Raw genomic sequence first — 12,221 nt, forward strand, 5'->3', positions numbered from 1 at the left:
GAAAAGGAATGGAAAATATTACAGAAACCATCATATTGCCTCTGCATCGAGGCAGGGTGCAGGCAACTGCACCTCGAGTACTGCGTGCCGTTCTGGTCACCCCATCTCAAAAAAGAGATTAGAAAAGGTGCAGAGGAGGGCAAGAAAAATGATAGAGGGGATGGAACATCTCTCCTGCGAGGAGAGCTTGGAGAAGAGACGGCTGAGAGGGGACAGGATACACGTTTATAGAATCAGGAGCGGGGTGGAATGGGTGAAGGACGATCATTTGCACTCCATGAAACTAACAATCAGCAGATTTAAAACAAACCATAGAAAGGGCCTTTTCTCTCTGCGCACGATCAAGCTGTGGGATCTGCTGCCAGAGGACGTGATCAAGGCGACGAGCATAGCGGGGTTTAAGAGAGATTTGGACAAGTTCCTGCAGGAAAAGTCCATAACACATTATTAGCCAGGCAGATTAGAGAAAGCCACTGCCATCCCTAGGTGTGAGTAACAGGAATTAGATCCACTTTATGGGATCTGCCAGGTACTTACAAGCTGGATTGGCCACTCTCAGATGCAGGATGCTGTGGTTTCACTGGTCCTTGGTCGGACCCAGCATGGCACTTCTTATGTTATGACTCCCTCTCCTCAGGGGCTGAGAACGCTACCTCTGCAGCATCTCCAGGTCTGGCCAGCCTGGGAACTGAATCTCGGTCTATCCATATCACAAATCACAGCTCTGCCACACTGAGTCGTCAGGCTAGTCCCAGATATCATTGCATTAGGCTAAGAAGGAAGTTTTGAATCAAGATGTTGATTTAGCATGGTCTTTCTCCTCTAATCCTGTGGCATTTGTATCCGGGTGGTCCTGCAGCTCCATGTCAGTAGGGAGAGGCTGAGCTAGTCCTGGGGTTTACTCTCAGGACATGAATGGTCTGTTTCTTAAGGAACAAGAACTAAACGTCCATGCAGACAATGAATGGGAAACGAGGACTGGCCCAGCCTCCCCCTACTGACATGGAGCTATAGGGTAACTCTCCAGAGCCTTCATGGGCAGAGTCATCACTGCGAGAAGGCGTCACCTTTCTGGGCCTCTTCCTCACAAGTTCTGGGAACTGCTGCCACTTCCCAGTAAATGCTTGGAGCTATCCAAGGTGAATCTGGAGCTCTTCACAATTTGAAAGAGTGGCTTCCAAACCTGCAAGGCCAGTTGAATTTTCAGGATATCTACAATGCAAATCACAATCTTTCTTTCTTTCTGCTTGGGAAGTTAGCTTGCTTCATTGTGCCTTTGTAGTTTACTTCTTTCTGTTTGAGTGCGTGACATAAGCTGTTTTCTTGTTTTTTGGGGTTTTTTTACTTTCCTGATCACCCACTCCGTCTCTAATCTACTCTTACAGATTTGCCCAATTATGAGGCTGGGACTTAATTTACTTAATAGCAGCCAACTAGTACTTTGAACAAATAAGTGCAACATAAACCCTCACTCACAGTTGGTATATAGGGTACTGCCCCTTTAGGGGGCTTTGAAAAATAATGGTACTTAATGGTATCAATTAGTGGGCTTATGCAAATGAGTGCAAAATTAACTGAGACTAACAAAATAGTAAGTCTATTAGACAACATAGGTAAACAGATTAGGAAAACATGCTAGTCAAGTCATCAGTTGGAGAAATACTGATTTTTACCAGGAAAGGAAGCGTAAGTAAGTGGTTTAGGTCAAATTTTTGTCGACTGCAAAGAGAACAAAAATTAAATAAATCTCCGGGGAAGCTTGATTGGTAGCGTCTGATTAAATCTTTGTGGTAATTATTTCCAATTAATCTGGTTTAAACTTATACTTTATACTTTAAGCAACCTAATTCTAAGAAGGAAACCACACTTAATACACCCCTTAGATATATAAATATATATATTGTAATCTGAAAGGATAAGATAAGCCTCTTCATATTTCAAAGCAAAAAGTGAGTAAGCAAACAGGATGGCAAACAGGGACTCTGAATGTGGAAGTTCCTATTCCACAGGCTTTAACCGCAGAACAACGGAGGAAAAGGTAAGGGACTTTGGGCAGGTCTCTCTCATTTCTTTTCACAGATGCCAGGGACTCCTAACAGCTGGAGGATGGTTGGGAAACATCATCTCGCCTGCGCTGTCGCCACTGTTACTACTGAGGCCACCACTGGTCCAAACGGATCTCCTGATCCACATGGGGAACTGGCATGAAAGGTGTCTGCTGGTCAGCTCCCTCGGGAAACAGGCGGCCAGACTGAGAGACATCGAGGAGAATGAGGACTATATTTATTGATGAAATGTTTAATGAAGCATCAAAGATGAAAACTCAGAGGGCAAGGTGAAACTGGCCACAAAATGACAGCTGGGCCCAGGTTATTACAGCCACTAGAACCCTACCTTCTGACTCTGATTTTCCTCAAAACCGGTGTGCAAGCCTGGAAGTGGAGGAGGAGAAACCATCCCAGGATGAGAAGGAAGTGAAACTTCCAAATCCCCAAATCTGTGGGCTCAAAAACCACGGCACCTAGGAGGGTTCTGAGGGGCAGGGAAGAATCCGTCTGCTGACCAGACACTGTCCTGGGACGTGAGTGGCAAAATCCAAGACATTATGGAGAGACTGCCAAAAACCCTCCAGCTTACTGATTTACTAGCCAGCTAAACTGAAAGTATAAAGTGATGGGGCTCGACCAGGGCTTCCCACACCGTAAGCCAGTCGGGTTTTCAGGATATCCACAATGAATGCACATGAGATAAAAGTATGCAAATGTATCTCCTGCATATTCAGTGTGGATATCCTGAAAACCCGGGACAGGTTCGGGAAGCCCTGGGTTAGCTGGCATACATCGGAGGGTATTAAGGCAACTTAGAGAGGTTCTGGCAGCTCCGCTAGCCGACCTTTTCAATGCTTCTTTCCAGAGGACTGGAGACAGTCATACGTGGATCCTTTTCACAAAAGTGGAAGCGAGGGAGGAGGCTGGAAACTATAGGAAGATTTAGTGAGCAAATTAATGGAATTGCTCCTAAAACAGAGGAAAGTGAAGGTTCTGCAATCCAATGGATTACAATATGCAAGGCAGCATTGGTTTTAGACCATTTGCCTTTTTAGACAAATCTGATCAAATTTATTTTGATTTGGAGACCATTGGATCAGGGAAGACTGCTAGGCAGAGCCGGCATTTGAGGAGGGCATGCTGGGTGGTCGCCTGGGTCTCTATGAGCAGAGGGGCCACTTTGGGCACTGCCAGCATCACCTGTCCTGTGGCAGCGGGACCGTGGCTGATCCCATCCCACTGCGGCTGAAGAGAGGCCTAGCATGGCCATGGTGGATCCAATCCCAGGCCTTGGGGGGGGGGGGGGGGGGGGGGGGGGGTCACAACTGGTGGGGGATGGGGCTCTTTTCACTCACAGGGCCATTTGCCCTAGAAACGGCCCTAGATGTAGTGTACCTGAATTTCAGAAAGGGCTTGGTCAGGCAATTTATAAATAAATTGAGCACCCTTAGTATGGGTCCTGAAGTAACTGACTGGGTTAGTAACCAGTCGAGGGGGAGGCGACAGAGTGAAGTGGTAAATGGCGCTCATGCCAATAAATTTGGTGCATTTGCTGCAGAGATTTCTCCTTAGGCTGGCTCTTTTCAACATTTCCATAAGTGATATTGTTGTCGAAAGGTTTGTCTTTTTGTGGAGGACACTAACATCTGCAGCAGGGAGGCAGTGGCATACAGTGCGTCTCCTGAGCTGGGGGACTTCATGCTTCCATCCGCACTGCCTCTCCCCCATTCTTCTCATAGAGCAATACGTAAAGTCACAGAAAATCTCAATAATACAGACACAGAAGGCAGTTTTACGAGTCTTACTCTTCTGACCTTTAGGGAAAAGAACAAAAACGAACAAGAAAAAACCCCCACATTTTTATCTGAATTTTCCCATTTTTTCCCCCAGCGCCTTCTCATATCACTGTGACTGCCTTACATCACCATGCCCGGCCCCTCATGGAGGGGGATGCATTGATGTATGAAGGCCATGCAGCGGTTTTTTTTTTTCTGGGCAGCAGCAGCAAGGGCCACGTGAATGGCGAGAGTCATTCAGGGGCATGAGGCCCTGTTTTTGGCTAAGTGTGCAGTGGCAGAGCTGAAAGTTACAGGTGGTGAGCGGTGGGATGAAAGGGACTCAGGGAAGCTGGGGGGGGGCCCAGTGGCAGAGGAGGGCTTAGCAGAGAAGCATCAGCTCCCACGGGGGGCACTGAGGGCTGCATGGGGGAGGGGGGAGCAGGGTCACATAGGCACCCACAGATCTACAGCTTTCCGCTTACACAAAGATTCACAAGAAGACTCCCTTTCTATCTGACACACACACACACACACACACACTCTCTCTCTCTTTTATCTCCCCCCCTCCATGGATGACTCCAGCACTCTTCCTTCTATCCCCAAGCCTGACCCCAGCCTGCTCCCCTTTCCGCCCTCCCCCTGGCCAGGCATGGGCACACAAGGCTAGTGCATGAATACCCCTTAATAGAGAGCAGCCCTCTGCTTTCTTCTCTCAGCCCCTCCTCTTCAGGCAGCGTGCAGGGAACAGGAGAGGAGGGGGTGGGGCTGAGGTGGGAAGAGACTGAACCACTCTGCTCCCTAATCCAGCCCCTTTCTTCCTGTGGCTCCCCCTCTCCCCTCCTAATTTTGGCAAGGAGGAGGGGTGCATTTGGAGAGGCGAGGGCAGAGCACAGAAAGAAAGAACCACTCTGTTCCTAATCTAACCTCCTTCCTTCCTGGTTTCAGTGCCTCTCTGAGGCAGCCTGCAGGGAAGGGGATCAGATTTACAGGGATGTGCACAAACCCTGAGCAGCAGGAGCATTGATTATTGGGGGGGACACACAGGCCAGTCATGAGCCCTCCCCATTTTCCCTCCTCTCCTCTTGGTATGCCACACTGCAGGAAGGGGTGGAAACCCGGAGGAGGGATCTAGCAAAGCTGGAGGAAAGGTCTAGAGTCAGGCAGCTAAGATCTAATGCTAAAAAATGCAGTCGTGCATTTGGGCTGCAAAAGCTCAAGGGCGAGGTACAGTATAGGGAGTGAAATCCTTCCAAGCACAAATCAAGTGCAGTGATTGTGTCTGATTTTATTTACTTAAAATATGTATGTACCGTTTTTACAATAAAGTATTGGTCAAAGCGGTTTACAATAAAAAATAAAATAAAATAAAAAACAACAGATGGAATGTTTAAGAAGGAAGGATACATACATAAAATCATATATAAATAAGAAGTTTAAATGAAAATAAAACAGCATCTTAAAAAGAAGAGTGTTGGCAATGTCTGAGCAAAATATATAAAATGAAAGGCTAAGTATGTTCTGTGGATGGGATATCGAATGCTTTTAAGAATAAGTATGTTTTTTGGTGATTTTTTAAATTCCTTAGTGCTCTTTTTCTAGCAATATCTAATCTGGCTAATCTAATGGACGGAACATCAAGTACGTTTTTGTTTAATGTTCTTAAACGTCTAGATGGTTTGTAAATCCGTATAATAGAGCAGAGCCAAACTGAGGAAGGATTATGTAGAAGGGAATGTATGAAAGATAATATCTTGTAACTGATTCTGAACTTGATCGGTAACCAATGTGATTTTTTTTAAGGGTGAACCAAGCAAGATCCGAGTGGCAGAATTTTGGATTGGTTGTAAAGGTCGAATAGCGGAATCTGGAAGTTTTAAATAAAGTGCGTTACAGTAATCGAGACCCGAGAAAATTAGAGATTGATGCACAGAGGAGAGGACGTAAGCGCTTAAGCATATGTAACTTGAAAAAGGAGTTTTTGACAGTTTGAGAGATGTATTGGGAAAATGAAAGGTCTGAATTTAACAGTACACGTAAAGGTGGCCAAACAGGTGGATAAAGCAACGGTAAAAGTCAGAAAGATGCTTGGTTGCATAGGGAGAGGAATGGTCAGCAGAAAAAGGGAGGTGATATTCCTCCTGTATAAGTCCCTGGTGAGACCTCACTTAAAACACTGTGTACAATTCTGCAGACCACATTTTGAAAAGGATATAAACCGCACGCCTACAAGGGTTCTGAGTCATGAGAGACTACCTGAGGTAGCCTTTGTTTTAACTTATTATTATAAGCATGGGATTTTATTTTTGGTTTGTGTTAAAAAAAAAAAATAATTCAGGACAAGAAGTCCATTTATCAGGCAAAACTAACTAACTGACTGAATTTATCCTTTATGACTTAGCACAATCCATCAACTCTTTGAAAGAGCTTTAACATAGCAACAATTTGTAAATGATGGCAGATAAAGATCTAAATGGTCCATGCAGTCTGCCCAGCAAAATGTTTAGAGTTGCAAAGCAGGAGTTGCATTGTTGGCAGTCTACTGTACATGAGGAATAGCGGAGGTTTCCAATTCTGGTCCTCAAATCCCCTCCCAACAGATCCGGTTCTCAGGATATGCGTAATGCTTGGGCATGAGCTTTATCTGTATGATTTTAACAAGCAGCTTGATTTGGGTAATTTGGTTACCCTGAAAACCAGACCATTTGGGGGGGTTCGGGACTGAGGAGGCGCAGCTGCACACTCCTGTTCAGTAACAGACTGTCAATCGATGAATGCAAAGACTAAAGTTTCCACTAAACCCAGGGCTGCCAGGGCAGATGCTTATTTAGAGAAGAGGGGGGAGGGAAAGAACTTTATTTATTTATTTAAAAACTTTTCTATACCGTCGCTAAGTCATGTACCATCGCAACGGTTTACAAATAGGCACAAAATAAGGTATATATAGGTAGTTTAACGTACATTTAACAGGTGCCATTTACAAACGGTTACAATATCATTAATAAAGTCAAAATTTTGGGTAGTGGTGGATTAGTCCAGGAAAGTTATTGAGATACTTCTATTTTGGTCTACATCTTAACTGTATTATGTCTTTGTAATATTGTAATGCCATTTATTCTTAGTTGCGCTTTTCTGTATTTTTTGTTCTCTCACTCACTCTCTACCCCCTTGAACAAACCGCGTGAAGATTTCACTCCATCCAAATGTTAGTGGTAGGTTGGCATCACATCATTCTATGGGGGAATGAGCAGTTCAGAAATGCATCTTCAGGGATGCTCTTTAACTGCCTGTTGGCGTTCCTCAGGTGCAGATGCTCACCTGGCATTATTAAATCTTGGACAACAGCAACTCACCCTTCGGCTGCCGTCATCAGGAGAGATGCATTTGAAAAAGGAGATGGTGGCTTAGCATGTTTTCTTTAATTTGCATTTTTTTCTTGAAACATTGCCAGATAATAACCGTTTTCATACAAATTAGTTCGGGCCTGATGTGGGCAAAGTTTGGGAGCTATCAAATTTTCCGGTGGGTATATAAAAAAACAAAAAAAGAATCAGAAATTGCAAAATTGAGAGGGCAGGGAATGCGCAGCCACCACAGACACTCGACAGATGCCTTCAACACCCTCTCCCTCCCAGCAACGAGTGATTTAGTCAAAGTTAGTCGTACCTCTTTCTAAGGTACCAGGAACCATCTGAACCAAATGAGGTTGAGAAGCGATAGGAGGTCAGCAAAGTGTCCCGCTGGGGGGAAGCTTTACCTTTCAGGACCACCTGAGAACGCAGACCGGGCCTCTCTGGATAAAGAGATTCCAAGGAAGAGCTACCAAGGCGATGCAGAGCCCGGCCCTATAAAATGAGACTTATCTGCATCCTAGGAGCGAGAAGGGTGCTCTGAGAGAGAAATTCAGAAGTGGAAATTGCTTCCAATACTTTCAAGGCCTTGGGTTTGGATTCCAATTTCTTGTTCTGGGGAGCGGTAGAGAGGGAAAAACCTGCTTGACCTGCTTGTTTGCAAAGGATATCTGGGGAACTATTGCATATCTTAAAGGTTTAAGTGGAGTGTGGTTCCCTCCTGCTCAGATTCTTATTTACCTGCACTGGGGTGAGATAAAGAGAAAGAAAACGGTTCAGTTATCAGTTTCTGTTAGTCTTCTGAAATGGGTTCTAGTGAATTAGAAAGTAATCCTTAGAAACATAGAAACATAGAAATGACGGCAGAAGAAGACCAAACGGCCCATCCAGTCTGCCCAGCAAGCCTTACTAGCAAAGGGGTCAGTATTGAATAATCTGCTGAACGGATGCCAGAACTGGATACATTTAACCACTAACTTGGCTCACTGGGCTTACAAATAATATGGGTACATCTAACAGCTCAAAATGTGCACAGCTAGATCTCGGCCTGGAATTCACACCTAGCTAAATGTGGCTGGTTAGCGCTGAATATTGCGCTAAAATGGCTCGCTCCGTTCACTCGGCCCCCATTTTTATCCAGCTAAATGTGTGCAGCTTGTGATTTAACTTGGCATTTAACTGTACAAATAAATATGGCTCCATAACCAGCTGAATCCACCTAAAACAAATGGGAGTCGCTCATCTAAATACTGTTGCTGGACTTCTTGGTCGCTTCCCTATTCATGGGACATGGGTTTGGAGGGCTGTGAAACCAGGTTTTACAGACTCAGTGGTCAGTTTAGGATGGTCAGTTTAGGATGGTCAGAGTATAGTATTGCTTAAACGTTTTGGGAAAGCCCACCTATCCCGCTGGCTGCAGAGTCTCAACAGCCCTCTTCCCTGCAGCTTTACTAAAAGTTGCCCCTTCCTCAGTGCGCCCCCACCTATCACCCACCTGGTTTGGTTCTTCCCAATCATGCCCCCACCATGTTAAGACAAAGCTTATTTGATTTTTGTCCAGGTGTCTTGACAAAATTGTAAGCTCTAACAAGCAAGGACTGCCTTTTGCATCTCTGAAAAGCACTGGGTATCCCTGGTAACTCTATTTTTATTTATTTAAAATATTGATATCCTACGCACTCCAGGGCTTGTGTGGGGTTACCACAGGTCAATAAAAACAAAATAATGTACTTTAAAGCTAAAAAACATGTAAACAAACCAAAGACTATATAAATGATTAATAATGATAATAATAATAATAATAGAAAAAGTAGATAGAAAAGCAGCAGTCAAGAGTTTATATGTGTACACGTTTTAAAAGAGTCCATAGTAAACCATTTGCATGCATAAGTGGATGTACAGAGATCGATGCTAGCATTTTATAAACTGTGTGGTGGGAGCCACACAGTTTATAAAATATCCCATATTTTTGCCCCAAAAGAATACACAAATGATGGAGCACGTATACTTTCTCTACTCATGTTAAAAAAATCACAAGAACTGCAACAATTCATGTGTAATAACACAGAATTAAACATGGAGGCAGGTACATTTTAATGTGTGCGCAGACATCATTCTGAAATTATTTAGCTGGGCATGAAATCGTTAGTTTGCCAATACTGCCACCTCTTCACTCAGGCCTTCACCCATTCATCTATACCCTTTAGTACTTCACCTCCACCAGAACTCCCTCCCAAAAACTGTACACAATAGACATAGCAAATGATAAAATGGAGAGAGGTCTACAATCTTATATCAAACAATTTTTTTAGTCTTCAGCCATTCCTATTTTATGAACCGGCATCAGAAAAAATGGTGCAAGACAAATTTACATCCACCACCTCTCGCCACTCAGTGGGTCCCAAGCGGTATCAGCAACAAACACCCACAGATGTCAGTCATATGCCGGTTCAATAAAGCAGATCTCTACATTAACTTTTAATCCATATGAACAAATTATCTAATAAATAAGACTTAAGTCACTTACCTTAAAATAAGATTCTTGTGCTCCCCACTGTGTCAAAATTCCTGGAGTTGCCCTATTTCTCAATGCTCCAAACGATCACTTCTTTTTAACCACCCAACATGAGCTCACATTTCGGCGAACCCAGCTGCCTGCATCAGGGGTAGCCATTCTGCAACAAGCCTTTTCAGCCACCAGCAAAATCTTCTCCTCGTTATACTCCCTCAGTAACTCTCTGTACTGTTCTTCAGCTTAGGTGACGCCACACTTTGAATATAGTTTTTTTTCATGAGGGGTTGTAATGTGAATTGTTGCAGTTTTGCTCTGTACCCGCTCTTATGATTATTGCTATTTTATTGTAGTTATGGTGATCTCTGCCTTTCTGGAAAGAGGATTTGTAAAAGAATACATTGATATTTGTTTTATGACATGACTGATTGCATCTGATGTTTGTGTGTTCTTGCTTTTTACCTGATATTCTTATGTATTTATAAATTGCAATAAATATAAAATAAAATAATACAGATTAATAAGGAACTTTTATTATTGGTAAGTGCTTGAAATAAGAGTTAAATATTCTAAAAGGTTTCACTCGTGATGCATAAGGGTTATTGTAGCCCAGTTAGGAGCCCACTGGAGTACAACTAGTAGGGTTTAGACCTATATGCTTATAGCCCACCCCTGTTAATCTTGGGCTCACCCAAAAAATCCGTTTTAGCTATGCCACTGAGAATGAGCTTTTAGCCTTACATGAGATTGATTGCAAGTACATTTCTCAAATGTGTAAAAAGATATTCTTTTACCTCATTATGTCCATTTTCTCTTCTCACAAACACACAATTGATGAATTTGGTTACATAGCTGCGACAAACTTGGAGGACTCTGTTCTAACCAACATTATAAAATAACCTTTTTGGCCAATAATAAAACTTTCTGAATCCATAATTGTACACATTTCTGACCTATTGCCACTCCATATAGATTATCAAACAGCAATACACTTGCTTGCAGAAACAGTCTAATTTTTGTAAAATTGATGTCCAAGGTGCCAGGCAGTGACTTGCATTTAATGCACTGGTCAGAAACTGTGATTCTTATTACAAGTGCCATTTTCAGAGAAAAATAGTACTCATCAAGAATTTATATTGTACTTCATGCAAATTACCCTGCATGGAAGCTTTTTCATCCTTTTAAAGCATAGGGATTTTGTCAGGTCAAGCTAAAGTTCTGTCTGCCATCTCCTCAAAAGAAATCCCGCATCTATACTTGTTTTTCCCCCATCAATTTATGTTAGAAATATGATACTGTATGTCTACATGGATCCTCTATATCAAACATAAACATTCCCTATTGTCATTAACAGAGTCTGGTATATGAAGGGACTGAATATTTTGCCTAGCTTGCAAATACACAAAAAATATTTTTTGTCCATATCAAACTCTTCAGATAGCTCCTGAAAGCATTTTAACCTTCTCTCTTCATTTAAGAATTGAGCTATTACTTTCAAACCCTGGGCAGCCCAAACTTCAAAAGTCATCATTGGTAAGAATTGCAAAACTGATCCTTTTAGCACGGATCAGAGACATCTCCAGAACTTGATCAACAGAGCAACTAGAGTGCAATCCCTAAGATAAGCAGGTGGAGCAATTGATACCGAGTGTAAGACTTTTATGGGAGTGTAGAACTGAGTGCCCAAAAGACAATCTGCAACATGCCTTAAATTGCAGGCCACATTATAGATAACTTCAAATCCGCAATTCCCAGCCCCCCGTTTTCCCACCCAGTGCAATCCAGGACTTCGCGTTCTTCCATATATAACCCCGCAGTATTCTGTCTAACTGGCACACATCCTGCCGTGACATGTAGCAGGATATCACCCGGAGCATATAAAGCCAATTTGGCAACACAATCATTTGAAAAAAAAAGTTATCCTGCCTATTAAAAGCACAGGGAAATCTCTCCAGTTCCTAAGCAAAGTCTTTTGAAAATTCACTTTGTATAATTGCATTGGGTCTTTATGTAAAACATTCCTAGATAAAGGAATGAATCCACTACATATTGCATCTGAAAATCATTCCCCCAACTTTGTCTAACCTAATTATCTGTAGGCAGTACTTCATACTTGTCCGTGTTTAATTTTAGACCAGCCAGCTTGTCATATAGATGAATTTTATCTAAAAGGGCACCCAACAACTCTCGCGGATCTGTTAAATGCAAAAGAATATCATCTGCAAAAACTGTAACTTGAAAGATTTTGCTGCTTTCGCTCCCAATCTGGATACCTTTTAATGGCTCATTAGGACATCCCTCCCTCATGCCTTGACTCAACTGAAGCTCTGTCGAATAGCAGCCATTGACTGCCACATAAGCCCAGGGGTCATTATATAAAGTTCGTACCATTTGAGTAAAGAATCCCGTTACCCCAAAAGCTTGTAACGTTTGAAACATAAACCCCAATTCCAGCCTATCGAACGCCTTTTCTGTGTCTAGGCTTAGCCACATAGATGGCATCTGCTGTTCTTTACTGTTTTCCAAATAAGCCACA

This window comes from Rhinatrema bivittatum, chromosome 12 (assembly GCF_901001135.1).
Source record: "Rhinatrema bivittatum chromosome 12, aRhiBiv1.1, whole genome shotgun sequence".
NCBI lineage: Eukaryota > Metazoa > Chordata > Amphibia > Gymnophiona > Rhinatrematidae > Rhinatrema > Rhinatrema bivittatum.